General features: G+C 38.4%; 2 long non-coding RNA genes across 5 annotated transcripts in view; both read right to left on the reverse strand.

The window, feature by feature from the left end:
- The window catches only part of LOC144290946 (uncharacterized), a 35,089-nt gene extending 22,867 nt beyond the window's left edge, over positions 1 to 12,222 (reverse strand). The window contains exons 1-2 of the long non-coding RNA XR_013358421.1: positions 11,018 to 12,222; positions 7,184 to 7,336 (exon numbers count right to left, since the gene is read on the reverse strand). This is a non-coding gene — a long non-coding RNA (uncharacterized LOC144290946). The remainder of the gene's footprint in view (positions 1 to 7,183; positions 7,337 to 11,017) is intronic.
- A 1,034-nt stretch (positions 12,223 to 13,256) lies between these two features.
- Positions 13,257 to 20,715, reverse strand: part of LOC144301307 (uncharacterized) — a 106,113-nt gene continuing 98,654 nt past the window's right edge. For 3 of the 4 annotated variants that reach the window (XR_013368137.1, XR_013368136.1, XR_013368132.1), the window contains one exon: positions 13,257 to 13,743. This is a non-coding gene — a long non-coding RNA (uncharacterized LOC144301307). The remainder of the gene's footprint in view (positions 13,744 to 20,715) is intronic. The other variant, XR_013368135.1, reaches the window with a different exon arrangement.

The following is a 20,715-nucleotide window of genomic DNA, read 5'->3' on the forward strand; positions in this document are numbered from 1 at the left end:
GTGTATGTTTAACATTAGGAAACAACCTGCCACATTGGCTCCCAAAGTGGCTGACCCATTTTAATCTGTATCAGCAATGTGTGAGAATTCTATTTGATCCACAGCCTTGTCACCATTTGGTATTATCAAGTTTTTATTTCTGTTTTGTTCTGTTTTGCCATTCTAATAAGTTTTAGTAGTATCTTATTGTGGTTGTAATTTGCATTTTCCTAAAGACTAATTATGTTGAACATATTTCCATATACTTATTTGCCTCCCATATGCTTTCTCCAGTGAAGTATCTGTTCACATCATTTACCCATTTCTTACTGAGTTGTTTGTTTCCTGATTATTGAGTTTTGCATACTGAGTTAGTTATTATTCCCTTTTTCTTTGCTTCAGGATAGAACAACAAAGTTTTTTTTTAATCTGTTATCTTTTAACTGGAAATTTTTCTATTGTTTGTTGGAAATGAGGCCAATTCATAGTGTACCCTTCTGCTTTAAAGACAGAGCACACATTTTTAGAGGGACACATGAGAATCCACATAAGTAGATCAGATTTTTCATCATTCCTTCAACTAAAAATGACTCTGTGATGAAGCTCTGGCCGACAGGACATATGTAGGGTACCTTGTGGAATGCAGTTAAACCCTGAACAATGAATGCAAAGTTTAGAGGTGTTAGTCCCTGCATAATCAAAAGTCCTTGTATTAACTTTGACTATCCCCAAACTGAACTAATAGACTACTATTGACTGGAAGCCTTATGATAATGTAAACAGTCAATGAACACATATTTTGCATGCAATCTGTATTCTTACAATAGAGTAGGCTAGAGAAAAGAAAATGTTAAGAAAATCATTAGGAAGAGAAAATACATTTACAGTCCTGAAATAGATTTATTTAAAAAGTCAATGTGTAAATGGACCCTTGAGGTTCAAAGCCATGCTATTCAAGAGTCAACTGTATATCCTTAAAGAGAGAGCCTGCCTTCTGTTCTATTCACTTTCACATTGGCTAAAATGTAGTCTTAATGGATGGGGCCCCTGCATTAATGCTGGACCCCAAAGCTACCACCTCGGTGTCCATCGAAAGATGAATGAATAAAAAAGATGTGGTTTATGTATACAATGGAATATTACTCAGCCATTAGAAATGACAAATACCCACCATTTGCTTCCACGTGGATGAAACTGGAGGGTATTATGCTGAGTGAAATAAGTCAATCGGAGAAGGACAAATATTATATGGTCTCATTCATTTGGGGAATATAAATAATAGTGAAAGGAAATAAAGGGGAAAGGAGGAAAAATAAGTGGGAAATATCAAAAAGGGAGACAGAACATGGAAGAGTCCTAACTCTGGGAAACGAACTAGGGGTGGTGGAAGGGGAGGTGGGTGGGGGGTGGGGGTGACTGGGTGACGGGCACTGAGGTGCGCACTTGATGGGATGAGCACTGGGTGTTATTCTGTATGCCGGCAAATTGAACACCAATAAAAAATAAATTTATAAAAAATAATGGTAGCATCTAATGGTAGACCACATGACAGAAGGAAGGGATTTACCACCCTACTTTTGAATATTTACTTTCAGACTTTAATAAGAGATATATATTAGCTTCTTTGAACTAGTTTTTTGTTTGTTTTGGCTTTTCTGTCCCTTGTAATTGAGCCTCATCCAAACCAACAAGAGATTTCATGACATCTAGATCTTTAATTTCAAGGAAATCGAGGATCTCCTCAAGTATAAATAAAACATTATAGATCAGAAAGTTAGAAAAGTAGCAGAATCATTTTAAAGAAAAATCATTAGGGACACCTGCGGGGCTTAGCACTTGAGAGTCTGCCTTCAGCTCAGGGCGTGATCCCGGAGTCCCGGGATTGAGTCCTACATTGGGCTCCCTGCATGGAGCCTGCTTCTCCCTCTGCCTATGTCTCTGCCTCTCTCTGTTTGTCTCTCAAATAAATAAATAAATAAATAAATAAATAAATAAATAAATAAAATCTTGAAAAAACAAAAGAAAGGAAAATCATTAATCAAATACTGAGATTTTTGAGATTATCTATCTTTTAGGAGATAATGTCAGAGGCTTGAAAATGAAAAATTAGTAGGGATGCCATGTACAGAAGTAAAGATAAAGAATAAAATAGCTTTCATTTTTTCTTGGATGCATGATATAGTTTAGTTATGCTTGAGCACTTGACCTACAGAAATAATATTAGTTTTCTGAAACCTTAATATTTATTAACAGGTTCAAGTGGAGGGGAGGAGTCATTTTCTGGCTCAAAGAAAGTCTACATAGTTCACTACTTTAGACAGAAATGTGGAAACAGACATCAAAGCCACAAATTCAGGGCTTTCATTATGGTTATAATGTACACTACTGCACTTCTACTCACCTCTATCATATCCCCCATTAAAACTTTTCTCTTTTTGAATCTTGTTTTCTTTATTTTTACATTCTGAATTACCAGTGCTTGGTGAGATCAGAGAAAACTTGAAACAGTATTTGCTCAATGAATGGAAATACTTATGACTCTCATCTGGACCTCCAGACCTAGCTCTAACCTTGGAATCCATCAGGTTTCTGTTTAATATTTGTTCCTCTTTTTTATGCATCCCAGCCTCAGATGAGATGGAATTCATCCCCATGTCTGGGCCAAGCACCCACAACAGAGTTCTGTCCAATCTTCTCTGTAATCTTTACCTCATCAGAGATCAAGAGAGCAAAGGAAATTCTGACATAGGGTGTCCAAGTGCTAGGCAATGTGTGATCCACAGGGATGTTTTAGTCCTTAAGGATTTAAGCCACTATCCTGAGACAAAGACAGAAGGATATAACCAAAGCAAATCAAACCAACCAAACCAAACCAAACCAAACCAAACCAAACCAAACCAAACCAAAAAGTAAAACTCTGTGACAATGAGAAAAATAAGCAGAATGTACTTTGGTTATGGAGAGAAAATTAATTTAGACAGTTAATGAGATAAGGAAAGCAAAAGTAACAGGTTTACAGTTGGGTAGGTTATTTGAAGGCAGATATTGGGGCAACCTACATTCCAGAAAGGTGAACTAGACTGATCAGAGAGGAATAAGGGACAGGAAATTTTCTTATCTTCCTTTTCTTTAGTTATTTTGCTAAGTGAGCCATGTTTATTCAAATGGTACATATCCATTCAAGAAAAGATATAGATGCCTGTAGGCAAGAGCCCTGGATGCTCCTTTCTGGTTACCAGTCGTATCTTTCTCTGTCTTGACCCTCAACTCTTAGGTATAAACCTACTGTTAATACTTTGAGTGTATTTTCTTAGCATCTGATTTTTTTTTTTCACTATAAAAAGATTTTAGAGTGAACTCATTCTCTGGTCTTTCTTTTTTATTCTTTTTCTTTCTCTTTCTTTCTTTCTTTCTTTCTTTCTTTCTTTCTTTCTTTCTTCTTTCTTTCTTTCTTCTTTCTTTCTTTTCTTTCTTTCTCTCTTCTTTCTCTTTTTTTATGTCCTGCTCATGTTATAGTGTCCTTATCATTTCAGCAAAAACACCTGCTTGAGCTTCAAATGCCAGCTCTTGCATTTTTGCCTGAAAGTTCTGGCTTCTGGAGCTATGAGGAGTTAATCTGTCCCACCTCATGAAGAATATCTCACCGATGCACTGATGGGACTTGAACCATAAATATTTAAAGTCCCTTGATGTTCAGTTAGGATAACTATGAGGCATGTGCTCTCTCCTAGCTTCCAGAGTTTACCCAGCAGGATTAAACTTTAGTTAGTTGCCCATAGCGAAGCTGGCTTGATAGGGCATCCTGAAAGCCTGCCTTCCCTTCCATTTTTCACACCCTTATTTACCTACCAGGGGTTTGTTTCTTCAATTCCTAAATCAACAAATTACAATTGAAACTCTGCCTTAGACTCTGATAATCGGGGAACTCAAAATAAGATAATCATGTTAAATCTTTATTCTTCTCCCCAAAGCATTAGATATTAACTCAAGCTGCTACTCATGTCTGGCCAGACCAGGTATTTGGCCTATTTTACATAAATATAGATACAGATAGATATATAAATTACATAGACAATATAAATGTATATAAACATATGCATATCTATGACATATTTTTATATATGTAAGTCTGGATTCAGCTCATTCATGAAATTGTAAGTAGTTCAAAGGAGAATCCTATTATTGCTTCTAAGCATCTATGCTTTTGATCTTGTGCAAATTCAGAGAACTTATTTTTTCACTCACCCATGTCTCTAAATCTATTGAACAAAAGTATAATCACATTAGTGTGGAATGCCAAAAGGATCAGATCTAGGTATACACATTAAATTAGAATTCTCACTATGTTGGAAGAAGAAACTTTTGCAGTTTTCCACTTTATTCTTTTCAAAATTTCTTTAAGAGCATTTGCTTCTGGTTGCAAAGTCTGATCAGCATTTTTTTCATTAACTATTGAAGTCTAAGTGAAATTGTTTTCAGTATCTCCGGTTGCTCTGTGTGTATGTTATGTAGAAGACAAAAGAGCTATGAGAGTAAATGTGCATGAAACAATGGAGTTTAAGTCTAATAAGCTACATAGATTATAAGAAGATGACCAAAGGAAAAACTGAAAATAATGGAAAAGCTCAGAAGGTGGTTTGCATCTGAAATCTATATAATGTTCCAAAGGGATTAAATTGATTACTTGACATGCACAACCTCCTGCATTTTATTGCTATTACACGTTAAAGTTATAGAGAAAAAGCATACTGGGATATATCACTGGATTTTGGTTTCATAGTGGCTGGGAAAGACTTGGTTCTTATAAATATGAGGATCACTCTCTGAGCTACCCCAAAATGAATGGCAATGAAGGCAAGGGACACAATACTGCAGTCTCCACTTCATTTTCAGTGACTCTAGGGTGTTCTAAGTGAGAAAAAGGCTAGAGGTAGCTGCTGGGAAACCAATGCTTCTGAAATTAGTGGTCTGGTCTTTCACTTTCACCATGATGCTTTCTAATGTCTTCAGTTTTTTTTCTTAAGGCTGGGCACTCATATTTTCTCCACTTATTTATTAAGATCTGTTTTTCTGCAGATCATCATAATCTGGCCACTTTTCTATGTACTTCTGTCTCCTACTCAAAAAAGAATGCTGATTCCTGATCATACTCTGATGGCAGAGCAAGACTTTCATTGATACCATCGGTCTCCCCATTTTGCAGTTAGAGACATTGCAGATTCTGTCAGTAATTTTTGAGCAATCATTGGTCACAGAAGAGGTTTCATAGTAGAATGACTTCAATAGGAAAATATAAATATTATTTTAATAAAATGATGCATCACCTTATGTAGCTAGAATTCTAAGCTGTTCTTCAAAATTCTCAGCCTCTAGTGTATACACACCTTCTCCCAGTCATTCAATCAAGCACTAATCTAGGTGCTGCTGTGAAGGGATTTGCAGATGTAATTAAGTTCTCAAATCAGTTGGCCTTAAAATAGGATGATACTTGATGGATACAACCAATCAGATGGGTCCTTCAAAGGGACTGGAATCCTTCAGGGAAATGATATATGAAAGGTGAGAAAGGGTCTGAGAAGAAGAAGTGTCTACACTGCTGGCTTTGAAGATGGAGGGGATCACATGGTAAGTGATGATGAGTGGCCTCTAAGAGCTGATAGTGACTGCCATCCACGAGCCAGCAAGACTTGGATCCCAGTTTTACACTTGTAAAAAAAAAATTGATTCTACCAACAGCTGTTGAGTTTGGAAGGAGATTTTTCCCCCAGAGTCTTCACATAAGAATGCAACCTGGTCAATACCTCGAATATGAGACCCAAGAATTTACTTAAGACTTAGCTCAAATTCTGACCCTACAGAACTGTGTGGTAGTAACCAGTGTTGTTTAAGCTACTATTTGTGTAAGTTGTTACAAGGCATTGGAAAATGAATATACTCCCACAACACTTACCAGACTCAGTCCTTCTCCTGGACCAGCAAAGTTTGTGTCACTTACGTTTACTGAGGTGATTTGTCTGAATGCTGGTTATCATTCTTGTAGCTTGAGGGATCCTACTCTTATAAAGTACACAACCCTGTAACTATGAAGAGCCAGGGTCTAGCAAAGTGTTTTGAGTTTGAATCCTGTCTCTGCCATCTTCTATCTGTAGAAACTTGGATACATTGCTGAACTCCTCTGATCCCCAGTTAGGTTAGTTTTAACATGGGTAAAATGGTAGTACTCACAGCCAAAACACTTTTCCTTATGCACATTCAGTGTTCAGCATGTGTGCTTGCACATGTTAGGTAACTGTCTGAGCCCTGATATAAATATAAAGTATAAATATAAATTAATGCACAACTTGATAGAGTCCAAATTTCAAATCAGTGAACCTTTCATAAACCCTTTCTCTCTGCCAGGCTGTTGGAATAAACATAAGATGGGAAAATGTCACAACCTTTAGTTTCAAAGCTTCTCCAAATAAGTGAGAAAAACTGACACAGAAGCATAGATATCACTGATATCTTTTAACATGGCCAGTGAAAAAGAGACTGCAAGACAGAAGTGGTGCTAGAGAATTATTAGCTCTCAGCTGGGACGGATGGCAGGAAGGGAAGGAAAGGCTTTATCAGGCATGTTGACATTTGATTTGGGTTTTGAAGAATGAGTAGAAGTTGATCAAATAGTCAAAGACTAGAAAAGCATCCCAAGAAGAGCAAGTAGATTTTGCAGTATCTCTGAGATACTAAATATTATAGAGTGTATTAGGTATCATAGAGGTTCCAACAGCAGAAAGAAAGCTTAGCCAGATTAAGCCCACAAGACATTATTTTGAATCATGTGTACAAGGACATCCGAGGGAGAATCTACTTTTAGGCATGATGAAATCCTGATGAAATGTTGTCAGAGATTCCATCTATCAATTGATCAATCTGTCTTCTATTATCTATCTATCTATCTACCTATCAATCTATCATCTATCTTCTAATTATCATTGTCTATCTATCAATCATCTATGTATCTCTCCCCCTCTCTCTCTTCCTTGGCTCTTTTTAAAACTATTTTGGCTTTATTTTTAAATAAATAGGATCACTTCGTATTATGAAAAATATCGTTTGTACTTCAAAGCCTAAATTCTAATGGTTGCCAAGCTAAAAGCAGAAAGATTCTTTTTCACAACCATGTACTACTTTTCAGTGATGACTTAGGCCCATGTCCACTCACCTTGAATCCAATCCCATGACCTGCTTAGACCATATACTTGTTTTTGACAAGACATCGAGATGGACAAGCCTCAAGAAACCACATTAAATGTTTGCTTCTTTTTCCCAAAGGAGTATAGGTGGTTTTGCCAGAAGAAACCAGAAGAACTGCTGGCTATAGTAAAACAAATAGAAAATATAAAAAAAAAAATTGATGTCATTGGATCATAAAAAGTGATGGGTAAAATCTCGATGCATCTTTTTCATACACTAAGGCGTTTCAACTTTAGCCTGCAAGGGATGAGCAATTTGTGAAGGACTTCAGTCAGTGGAGAGGGTTGCTTGAATTTTGTGCTTTCACTCTCTTACACTGAAGTCATGGTGGAGGATGTGCAGCCATGAAGAGCATGGTGGATGGACTTCAAGGTCTCTAAAAGCCACTGGATGCATATGGCTATCACTCAGCGTACTGAGCAATGGAAATCCAGAGACAAGCCCGGTAGGAATTGTTCTGCCTCTCTGGCCTTTCCACTTAGCATTCATAATCCTCAGATGCACGACTGCCAGCAGCCACATCTTCCAACGCAAAGGTCAACATGAAAGAGCATCTTAAGTAGCACGTCAAAATGACATTTTGCGATTTGGCATAATTGCTTGCTTAAGTGCTTGTACATTACATTATCTCGCTTCCGTAAGGCTGATGTTGCTTCCAATTCTCCTATTCTTCAATTCCTTTGCTAAAATATTGCTACTTTCTAATAGTTGAGGGTATCTTGTATGTGAGGCAGCATCCACACTGTCATTACTTTAGTGTTTTGATTTCAGTGTCTGTGCATTATTTTATACCTCAAAAAACATCATTGGAGTTAAAAAAATGCCTCATGAGTTATAACCCCATATTCAACTGTCTGTTAGTTTGTTAATATAGTCAGTCACCAATCTATTCAATATGCTCCCCTGTATATAAGGCACTGAGAAAAGCACTGTGGTATTGGGGGTGGAAACAACTGTGTCCCTGCCCTTTGTGAGCGTAGAGAATAGGGCGAGAGTGGTGATATGTCTCTACTAGCTGCTGTGAAGGGAAAAGGAATCAGGATCAAATCATACAAAAAAAAAGTATAATATAAAAAAGCCATTTCAAGGAAATTTTTTTTATAATGAGGACAACATTGTAGATTAAAAAAAAAAAAAAAAAAAAGAGCTTGTCAGACCCATGCTGGACAGCAGACTAGGTTCAAGGCATTTGTTGTCTTCAGGGATTACAATGGACATGTCAGTCTAAATGTGTTCCAGGGAGGTAGCCAGTGCCATCCGTGGGGCCATCATCCTGGACAGATCTTCCATCGCCATCGCGTGGGGAGGCTAGTCGGGGAACAAGATTGCCAAACCCCACACTGTCTCTTGCAGGGTAACCCGCCTCTATTGCTCTGTGCTGGTGCACCACATCTCTGCTCCCAGAGGCACTGACATCCTCTCAGCCCCTGTGCCCAAGAAGCTACTGAGGATGGCCAGTATTGACGATGGTGACTCCTTGGCCAGGGGCTGCACTGCCATATTGGACAACGTCATCAAAGCTACTTATGACATTTCTAAGACCTATGTCTCTCTCACCTCTGACTTCTGGAGACTGTGTTCACCAAGTCTCCCTACCAGGAATTTATTGGCCATCTTGTAAAGACTCCACCAGAGTCTCTATACAGAGAACCCAGCTCCAGCTGTGGCCACCACCCAGTTTTATATAAGAAAAATAAAGTGAAATAAAGCCTGTTAAAACAAAGAAAGGGCTTGTGCCTCAAACTTGTTGCTCTCGGCACTGTGTAGATGCTCAGATTCTCACTCAAAATGGTTCACTGGGTTTTACAACAACCTTTTGTAAGTGGCATTCTCCAAGAAGCTGACTCTGAAATGGAGAGTTGAATCCAGGACAGAGACCAGGGGTCTCCTTGGAGTCTGCACCTTGGAAGTTGGAGGAGGAAAGAAGAACTGAGGAGGTAGAGGGTAAGCTGTGATGCCCTCTTACTGGAGGACTTATCCCTGCCAGGAACTCTGCAAATGGGACAAAGAAAAGCTATTCTGTGCTGGGTTATGAGGTTTGGGTCTTCATGCACCTGTTTTGATCAGTCGCTGGATAGCTGGCCAGCCAAGAAATGGTGTGACCTTATGCAAGCAGCTCTCTTAAGGTGAGACAGTCCCCAGGGAGAGCTGACAGCTGAGAGGTTGTATGCTGGAAGCTTCCCAAGCAGCTGGGTGTGAAGCTTTATTTTTGAATAAGGCTCTATACACTGAATTACAGTGTCCCTTATATCACCATTATCTGCAAGACTCTGATAAATGGAAATATTACCTTTTATGGAGACTGGGATCAGTTTTCCCTGAGCATTTATTTGGGCTAGATTCTAGGTTGGATGCATAGACAAAAGATGCCCTTGATCAGAAACACCTGCACTGTTATACGAGCAGGATTTAATCTTTCACTATGCTTACCTACTAAAATTAGGAGTTTGTATGGGCAGTCAGGTTTATCCTGATACAGTTTTCAATTCTTCCTATATATCAACTGCAATTTAATTCAAAATCTAGTTTTTTTGAGGCTCAACTCTAAGCCAAAATGATACTCCTCCTTCTCGTCTTCCTACTACTATTGCATTATTGCTAACTATATTCATGAAGAATTTTTTTGTATCATAAACTAATCTGAGCAATTTGCATGTAAGAACACATTTCATTCTTATAACGAATCTATGTGGTATATAATATCATCATCTACCATTTTTTAAATGATGAACCCAAGACACACAGAGGGTAAGCAACTTCCTCAACATTGTACAGATTTTATGTAGAGGAGCTGGACTTTGTACCCAGGTAGTTTGGCTCCAAAGTCTGTGCTTAAATACACTCTCTGCCATTAATGATCTCATCATTAGTGGAGTCTTGCAATTGGCTGATTGCTCTAATTATTCACTTATTATCTGCATCTATGCCCTTTGCAATATGACCCTGCAGTGCTCTCCCATTCCCAGGGGTATGGGCTGCTCTACCCTTTAGCTCTAGATTCAGCCAAGTTACTAGCATTGCCCTAAGTGTCTTTTAAAGTGTGAAATAAGTGGGGTGCCTGGGTGGCACAGTCAGTTAAATGTCAGACTCTTGGTTTCAGCTCAGGTCATGATCTCACAGTTGTGGGACTAAGCCCCATGCCAGGCTCTGTACTTAATGAGGAGTCCGCTTAAGATTGTCTCTTCCTCTGCCCTTCCCCCATTCTCACTCTTTCTCTCTCACATAAATAAATAAATCTTTAAAAAAAGAAAAGGTGCTTCAAATAGAGACTTGTAAAGTGCATGGAAGACTGAGTTTATTCTTTCTCATTCTTCTGCCATGGGCAGGGCAACATGCCTGGGATTGCTCATGTTGGAAGTTATTAGGGCAAAGGGCATCGCAGATCAGCTGACAGGTGCTCACTTCCAGCCAGGATCAGCACAGCCTCCTTGCCTACCTGAAGCTGCCCCCAAATGCTTGAGTGAGTCCAGTATAGGTCAGATAAACCCTACAGATCATGAACTAAAAAAACATTTGCTATTGCATGCCATTGAGGTTGTGATGCAACAGTTGTGTGACAATGTAAATGACTAATACAAATTGAGTTACAGGTGAAAATTAAATTTGATATAAATGCAATGATAAGTACAAGTGCTAGGTGTGCAAGGGGAACATAAGAGCACTGGTAAGGGGAATGTGACAGACAACTTATTTCAGACTTTATACTCAGTGAAGAGTTCCTGGAAGAACTAAAATAAAGGTTCTGGAGAAATCATTTCAAAAAAAAAAGAAACAGGATATATGTCAGGGAAGTATTTCTTACTTATATCTAGGGACCTGTAGTATGCCTGGATCATCCTCTCTGCAACAGCCATGTTTTTGAAAAGTTGTATGCAAATCCAAATATAATACATCTAATCTTGTTGCAGCAGCAGAGAGTTCACTAAACAAACTCTGAGATGAAGGTTCTTCTTCTTCTTCTTCTTCTTTTTTTTAATGGAAAGAAAAAAAGCTGGAAAGTGAATTATTTCCAAAAATATCTATTGCATGTTGACTCCAAGTAGATAGGTGCACCTGTATAAAACATAAATATGCGTCATTTAAAATTTTAAGCAGGACAAGTTACTCCTGCTGGTTGCTAATTCACACATGTCTGTATTTTGAATGTTAGCTTCCTACATTTTTATACAAATATTAATTGTAACTATAGCATTTAAAATATTATTCTCCATAATATTTACCTTAAAACACATGTTTGCATTTTTTTTCCAGAAAATATTTCCCTGGGAAAATGCCCAAAATCACCCGTCAGGGTCAGAGTTTTTGTTCCAAAAGCCTGAATTCTTCACCAGCTCCCCAAGAGGCAGGCTTTGAGACGAAAACAATCACATGTAATCACAAAGATGTCTGTGTAATCTTTCTTTATTATTATCAAACAAATTCTTTGTAGTGGCTGGTCCTTTATCTTATTTTATGGGTAGTAGACATGAACTCCACTAAACTCTCTCTTGCCATCAGTCAAGAAAGGCTTACTTCCTAATAATCCTTGGGTAAAGAAGGATTAATTGATTTATTATGCCTAATCTTGCAGCGTGGATTTATTCAGTAAGCAAACACAGCCGTGTTACGTGGGCTCTGTGTCAGGCTCTGGGGATGCTGATGCAAAAGCAATGCACTCTCTGTCCTCAAGAAGCTCATGGTCTGTTCTAGGAGAGAGGTGAGTATGAGGAAATTAAAATAAAATGACAAATACTAGTGGGATCTGAACAGCACTGTGAGAATAAGGAAGAGGAAAAGGTGAAACAATTAATTCTGAAGTAGAGATCAGTAAAATACTTTCAAAGGGGTTTTATCTTATGGGTGTTCCTAGGTTCTTTTTATTTACCCTTCATCTACATCAGAGCTTGGCAAATTTCTCTGTGAGGGGTCAGATAGTAAGTATTTTAGGCTTTGTGGGCTGTAGGGTTTCTGTTTTAACTACTCAGTTCTTTCCTTGTAGAGTAAAAGCAGCCATAGACAATATGTAAAAACATGAGTATTGCTGTGGATCAAGACAGTTTTATGTATAAAACCTCGAGGCAGTCTGGATTCGTCCTGAGGGTTGTAGTGTGTCTACTCTTGTTCTCCATGGGCTTTAAATGCTGATGTATCTCCCAAGTACCCAAGTACTTAGTAGGGAGGAACATCCATACATTTATTATTATTATTATTATTATTTATTATTTATTATTATTATTATTATTATTATTTTAAGTAGGCTCCATGCTCAACATGGGGCTGGAACTCATGACCATGAGATCAAGAGCCGCATACTCTACCCACTGAGCCAGCCAGGTGCCTCTATACATTTAAAACTCAAGGAAAACAGAGTATAATGCTATGTGAAGTCAGTCAGAGAAAGATAAATAACATACAATTTCACTCATATAAGGAATTTAAGAAACAAAACAGATGAACAAAGAAAAAAAGGGGGAGGCAAATAAGGAAATAGACTTAAATGCAGAGAATAGACGTGTGGTTACCAGAGAGGAGGGGATGAGGGCATGGGTGAAACTGATGAAGGGGATTAAGAGTGTGCTGATCATGGGGCACCTGGGTGGCTCAGTCAGCTAAGTGCCTGCCTGAAGCTCAGGTCATGATCCCAGGGTCCTGGGATTGAGTCCTGCATCGTGTTCCCTGTTCAGTGGGGAGCCTGCTGCTCCCTCTCCCTCTGCCTACCTCTCCTCCTGCCTGTGCTCTTTATCTCTGTGTCATATAAATAAAAAAAAAAGGGATCCCTGGGTGGCGCAGGGGTTTGGCGCCTGCCTTTGGCCCAGGGCGTGATCCTGGAGACTCGGGATCGAATCCCATGTCGGGCTCCCGGTGCATGGAGCCTGCTTCTCCCTCTGCCTGTGTCTCTGTCTCTCTCTCTCTTTCTCTCTGTATGACTATCATAAATAAAAAAAAATAAAAAAAAACTTTGAAAAAAAAAGAGTACATTTATCATGCTAAGCAAATCATATTTCAAATAAATAAATAAATAATAAATCTCTCAATCTTGAGATTCCCTTCTCTGTATTCTTTTCATAGGTGTTCTGTCCCATGATCTCAAATGCTTTCTATTTGCCAAATGTATGTTCCCAGACTTGATTGTTCTTCTGAAGTCCAGAACCACTTAATAGGTGCTTGTCAAGCATTTTTCTCTGGGCTATTTTTCTGTTCTATCAAAATTAGCAGAGTTCATCTTATGGTCTCTCCGAAACCTCTAGGCCAGGTCTGGTCCTGAGTAGCTTTTTGCCTTTCCACAAACAATAATCCCATCCACCCATTTGCTCAAGGTGAAACTGGAAGTCAAAAGTAGCACCTCCTTCTCCACTAATCATTTGTGCATTCCCTAAGTTCCGTTCACAGCACTCCTTAAATTTCTCTAGTGGTGCCACCTGAGTGTCTCTCCAAGGCCACACCTCAGTCTTGTCAACATCACTTCTTCATGGACCACTCCATGGACCACTTCATGGACCACTCCAATGTCTTTGCATCCACTCTTGTGTTCTTCTTGTCTTTATTCATCTACCAAACAGAGGGACTCTTTTAATAAAACCTCCTATCATGTCATCCCTGCTTTCAACCTTGCAAAGGATCCCTGGGGTCTACAGATAAGTACAACATCCTTGTTACTCTTTCCTGAGTCCTGACTCTTACTCTCATGCTGTAGCCTCAGCTCCTACCCATGCATATGAAGATTCATTGCTGCAGTAAGAAATTAGCACAAACTTAGGGACTCAAAATAACACACATGCATTACCTTATCGTTCTGGAGATCTGAACTTTGAAATGGGTGTCACGAAACTAAAGGTATTGGCGGGGCTGTGTTCTTTCTGGAGGTTATAGAGAAAAATTTATTTTGATGCCATTTCCGATCTCAAGAAGCTGCCAACATTCTTGGTTGTTGGCCCTCAGCCAGAAATTGCATCTGGTCCCCACTCCCCCATATCATCTCCATCTCTGACTCTGCTTTTCCTGCATCCCTCTTAGAAGGACCCTGCAATTCCACTGGGTTTACCTGGATAATCTGCAGAAATCTTCCGTCTCAAGATCCTTAAACTTAATCACATCTACAATGCTCTCTTTGCAATGAAGGCAACATATTCCCAGTTGCTGGGAAACATGGACATCTTGGGTTAAGAGGACATTATTCTGAAAACTATACCACACCTTCTTACTTATCATGCTCCTGACACATTGGCCTTTGGTCTCTCATCTATTCAAAGCAGCTACCTCTTCCTCCTCCAATATCCCCTCTCTCTAGAATTCTTTTTAACTCTATCTTTGGCTAAATTCTTATCTCTCTTAACCCATGAGCATAAATGGTCTTCCTCAGAGAAAATTCATTCAGCCCTTCCCTTCAATATTTTTAAATTAAGTTAACCCTGATTTATTCTCTTATACGCTATACATTTTCTGTTTTAACACTTTTTACTGTTGAACTTAAATAAACCATGACATAATTGTCTCTTTCAACATTAGGCTCCCCATCAGAATGTGAGCTTGCTGAGGGCAGTGGCAGTGTTTTCACTGTTTGTGGTTTACTCTTTGCATTTCACAAAGTGATGAAACCACATACATGTTCACTAAGTGTGTGTCAAATGGATTAAAGGGTTACTGAATAAATAAATGTATTGATAAAAAAAAATGACTGTTTGATCATGAATTTAAAGAGTATGTGACAGGTGGCAGATGATCAGAGAGATCAAAGTATATGTTAGGGGACTAAAATATATTTTATCTTTTGTAAAAATCTAGGTAAGTGAACATTATATATTGGGGATTATAGATAATTTGAAAGGACTACAAGGTATATTTTCATAGTTAGCAATGGTCAAAAGGGGACTAAGAGATTAATAAAGATTAGATCATAAACTGCCTTCATCATTTAAGAAGTTCTGAGCAACAATGAGTACCTGATAGCCACCCTAATGGGGCCTTACGTAGCGCAGGGTTCTAATTAGTGTCTGGAAGTAAGGATTTCCAAATCCGACTCAATAGTTCAAAGACATTAGGGCACTGGGTTCACATGTGTGTCATTTCCTTGGCTTTTCCCTCATTATTGCAAGATGGCTGCTAAAGCAATGAGCATCATTAGACTGCCCAAGATCAGCATCCCATCTTCGGAGGGCGAAGGTGGGAGGACAAGGGCCCTCTTTTCAAGCTCTCTCTAATGTAAGGAGATAAAATGTATCTAAATTCTCAGTAGATTCTTCTTTTGTTTACAGTTACCAAATTTAGAATTAAAAATAAAATATGCTCAGTTAAATGTGACTTTTCAATAAACAATGAATAATGTTCAGTACAATATACAGGACATACTGATACCAAATGCAGTAGTTTGTTATTCATCTGAAATTTAGGATTTAACCAGGCACTATATATTTCATCACAGAATCCTGCCCTTGTTTCATTAGGGAGGGCAGGGTTACAACTCACCCTTAGACTAGTCACAGATAACTAACTATGGATGCAATTACTATCATTGACTGACTGAGCTTACTTCCCTGGGCACATCGCCAAAATAAGGGTGCCATTAACAAGAATGGGAGGACTAGTTTCAAATGAAGAACCAGCTGTGTCAGCCACAGGGTCTGAGTAAATTGGTAAGGCAGATTTATTTTATTCTGTAGATAATGTGGAAGTATCAGAGGATTTGAGCAAAGGAATGATGTAATTAATTTGGAAGTTTTTATAAAGATCTCTGGTTTGGTTTTATGTGAGATGGTGATTAGAGGAAGGGGTATCAGATATGAGGCTATCCCATTAGCTGTACCACAGAATGATGAGGTGGTGTGAACCTAACAATCATCAGAGGTATTTAGAAACATGTAAGAGAATTCAATATGCCTATTTACTTATTATAGTTGTCAAGATTTCAGACTGCGGAGTTCAAATGTTTGGCGTTATATCCTGACTTTGTTATAAGATGTCTGTGTCACCTTGAGTAAGTTACTTTATCTTACAAGCCTTAGTTTCCTTTATCTGTAAACAAGTAGATAATAAAAACTGTGATTTACTATCGGCATTGAAGGAGGTCATTCAAGTCAAGTGCTCAGCAAAGAAAAGAAACAGTATGCACTGAATAAATCTTAGGTGCTTTTATCAGTTTGGGTGTGACTCTGGGTTTTCTTGTTATTATGGATATGACTGATTGGATGTGGTGTGTAAGGAAAAGGAGTCCCTCGAATCTGCTCCACCCATAACTGCACCCTCTCAGATGAGGCCAATCTCACCCTTCAGTCCTCAACCAAACCCTTAGTGTCAACACTGACTCCCACCCAGTATCCAATTCTCCAGGAACTCCTAATGATGCCACACTAAGCACAACCTTATGCCCAAATCATACGACTGCTCCTTTCTGCTCCGCTGAGCTTGGTCTGAGCTGCCCTTTCTAGTCTTCCTCTCCTGGCTCCTGTGAACACTGTCCTGCTTCCTCCTCCTTCCCCTCTAGCCTAGTAGTGTATTCTCACACAGCTACCAAGACACCAAACACCATGTCAGATTAAGCTATTTCTTTGCTCAAACCTTACAATGGCTTCTCATTTTACTAAAGATGCCCAAGCACTTCACTTCAGTGGGGACCACTACCCTCTGTAGGGGGCCAGAGGATGCTCTGCTTGGCTCTCTCCACTCCAGACACCTGTACTCTCTCTTTTCTCCCAGTCCCTAATGAGAACCTTGGTCCTGCTTGATCCCCCTTACTTAGGGCATCGTTTCCACAGGTATCCAAATGCTTAACCCTCTTATTTCTGTCAAGATTCTGCTCAAATCAAACCCACTCACTGACATTGACCTCAACTAATGTACCTATAGTTTCAAACTACACCAACCTGGCTTTCAAGATTGGTCTTATCTATTTTGTTTGTTTATTTATCCTATAGCCCTTTTTACATCCTAACGTATAATACAATTTGCTTATTTATTGTAATTATTATTCACTCCTTCCTTAGAATATTAGCCATTTAAGGGCAGACATCTCTATATGTTTTACTCACTGTCGTATCAAAAAGCCCAAAACAATGCCTCACATATATTGAGTTCAATAATATTTTAAAAATATGTATACTTGGGGATCCCTGGGTGGCTCAGCAGTTTAGCACCTGCCTTTAGCCTAGGGCATGATCCTAGTCCTGGGATTGAGTCCCACATCAGACTCCTACATGGGGCCTGCTTCTCCCTCTGCCTGTGTTTCTGCCTCTCTCTCTCTCTCTCTCTCTCTCTGTGTCTCTCATGAATAAATAAATAAAATATTTAAAAAATAGATAAATAAAATAAAATTTATATACTAAATATATATTATATATATACACCAAGCTTTGTCAGACTACATACATGTCATTTATTCTTGTTCTTTACAAATTAAAAACTAATAGCTATTCAATGTGTATTCTGCACCATAGTTTTGATTTCTGTACTTGTCTCATTTCATTGAATCACTATGAGAACTTTGTGGTCTGCATCCTTCTGTAGTGGTACATCATAGCCAAAGGTATAATCAGCCAACAGAGAAAATCTTCGGATCTCAAACTATAAATCAAGGCTTCATATCTCAACTCTGCCACTTACTAGGTGTGATGCCTTGGACAAGTGACAACCCCCTCGCCCCCCACTTTTCTTAGTGCACAGGTTTTTTCATTTGTGATGTGGGGGCACAATATTAGTATGGACTCATGAGATTGTTGTAACTATCAAGGTGTTAACACATGTAAAGTATTAGGATGACATCTGAAACAGAGTGTACATTAAACAAATGCTAGCTATTATCATTACAATAAATATTTTATCAATGTTATGCATTGTAAACCTGAGGCTCAGAAAATCCAATTAACTTGGTCAAGGTCAAATAGATAATAAGTGGCATTCAGGACTCTGGTTCCCAAATGGTGTTTTTAACCACGATGCAACAAGAAACACAAAAGGAGGAGCGCTTTGGGGGAAAATATAATGAGTTGAATTGTGGATTTCTGTATCTTCACCCTGGGATATTTTCCACCTAAATTTAGACTTCCTAGAGAATATTGAATCTCTGACTATATATTTAATTTTCTCTCCAAGCTGGCATGAAGCAGACTTGATCTTTGGAAGACAGCAGGGTTCATGTGATTATTTTCCCGGCCTTTGCCAAAAGTCAGTCATTTAAAAGTCTTTGTGGCACAGGACCAACTGCTTTACACATCAGCTGCTCTGTGAAAAAGTTGAAAATGTGATAGATTTGCTGACAAGCGTATTTTATGTTTGATGTGCATAAATTTTTTGCAATGATAAAAATAGAAGCAGTTAAGAGTTACTGAGTGGCTTGTTTTTCCTTCTGTCTCTTGAATATTTTGATCTTGAGATAGAGCAGGTGTCTTGCTTGTTTTCACCTGTATTCTCCAGTTTTAACTTCTTCAGTATGCATTACTTCATTTATAAGGAAGTATTCACACCTACTATGTGCAAAATTGAGTTCTGGGTGTTTTGGTAAGACATTTGTTACTACAAATATCGCTTTACAATCCAATAGAAGAAATTGAAAACTATGTATTTCTCAAACCTGGTATTAAAATCCCAGGACAAGTCATAGTCATCCCTCATCTGAGGCATTGCAACAGCCTGTGAATGTTCTCGCTCAGATTATCTAAGTCATTCTGTTCCCAGTAGTCAAAATGATTTTACAATATTGAAAATCAGTATCTTTCTTTCCTATAGAAAGTGGTATACTGGCTTCCCATTGGAGTAAAGTTCAAAATCACCCCATGACCAGGAATGCCATATATGATCCCACCCCTTTATGTCTCTCTTAGCTAACCCCACCATTGATCTTCAACTTCCTCACCTCATTCCACCACAATAGACTTTTCATTCATCCCTCAAACATTCCAAGCTAGTTCTTGAATCAGAACATCTGCACTTACTGTTTCTCTACATTCATTGTATGTTTTCACAGATTTCCATATAGCTAAGTGCTCCTCTTTATTTATGTTAGCTATATTTTCTTCTTTTTGAGGACTTCCCATAATCCACATTTTAAGTTATTGGCAAGGATTTTGTCCCCTTATTCTCTGCTGAATCCTCATTGTCCAAACTATGGGTCACATGGTATGTGATCCATAAGTGACTATTGCTGACTGATTGATCGAATAATTTACTATAAATATATTTAACAAGAGTGAGAAATTAGAAGTGCCAGAAAAGAATCATAGGGAAAATTCTATGGGATGCCATAAGACGGAGCAATCATACTTGAATGGCTATCATGCACTGGTTTATTGAGAAAGAGTTGATTCTAGAATAAGAATTATTTATCAATGCTATTGTTATAGATAATTATACAGTGTTTTCTATGTGTGAAACAGTATCTTAAGTCTGTTCTATAGATAATCTTATTTAGTAGTCATAAAAACCCCATGAGTGGATACTCATTTTATAAGTGACTGGACATGTCTTAATCTCTTTGGGCTACTATAACAAAATGCCAAAGACTAGGTAGCTTATAAATAACAAACACTTATTTCTTGCAGTTCTAGAGGGTAGAAGTCTAGGATCAGGGTGCCAGTATGGTCAAATGAGTCTCTTTTCCACATCACAGATTTCTTGTATTCTCACATAACAAAAGCAGCAAGTTAGCTCTATAGAATATCCTTATCAGGCCACTAATTCCATTCATGAGGGTGCCCCCTTATATGAACCATCTCTCAAAGGCCCCACCTCCTGACACCATCATAAAAGGCATTAGACGGGTGCCTGGGTGGCTCAGCTGTTTAAATATCTGATTATAGGTTTCTGCTCAGGTCATGACTTCAGGGTTTGAGATGAACCCCTGCATCAGGCTCTACATTCAGTGGGGAGTCCACTTGAGATATTCTTTCTTCTTCTGCCCCCCTCCAATAAATAAATCTTTAAAAATAAATAAATGGCATCAGAATTCCAACATACACGTTTTGGAGGGACACAAACAGCAGGACGGAAGCTCAGAGATGCTAGTAACATGAATAAGATCACACAGCTAGTGAGCAGCAGAGCCGGAATTTGAAACTAGACAGACTCCAGAACCATGCATTCAAAGGCAACATTGTACTCAGTTTGGACAAGTAAGGAGAAAAGAGAAAGTCAATCTAGTTGGAAGGATAAAAATACTATAAAAATACGATCAAAAGCAAGGAAGAGAGAATGTACAAACAGTATTTTGGGAATAATGTCAGGTTAGAACCCAGTGGATGAGCAAAAGGAACAAGCATGCAGTTGAAAAACATGTTGAAATCAAATTGTGAATGCCAGGCAGGGGATGTTGCAGTAATTTTATAAAAAAATGGAAAATCTTTGGGAAAGGAGTTGGCATGATTGACCTGAGCTTTACTAAGATTATGGGGAGAACAATTAGGAATTGAATTAAGTTCAAACAAGAAATAATTGATATTTATTATACTATTAATATTTTCCCAAAGTATTTTGACCTGAAAATATCTCATTTGTTCATCAACAATCTCTATATTATCACAGTCAGTATTACAAACT

This window comes from Canis aureus, chromosome 2, assembly GCF_053574225.1.
Source record: "Canis aureus isolate CA01 chromosome 2, VMU_Caureus_v.1.0, whole genome shotgun sequence".
Classification (NCBI taxonomy): Eukaryota; Metazoa; Chordata; class Mammalia; order Carnivora; family Canidae; genus Canis; species Canis aureus.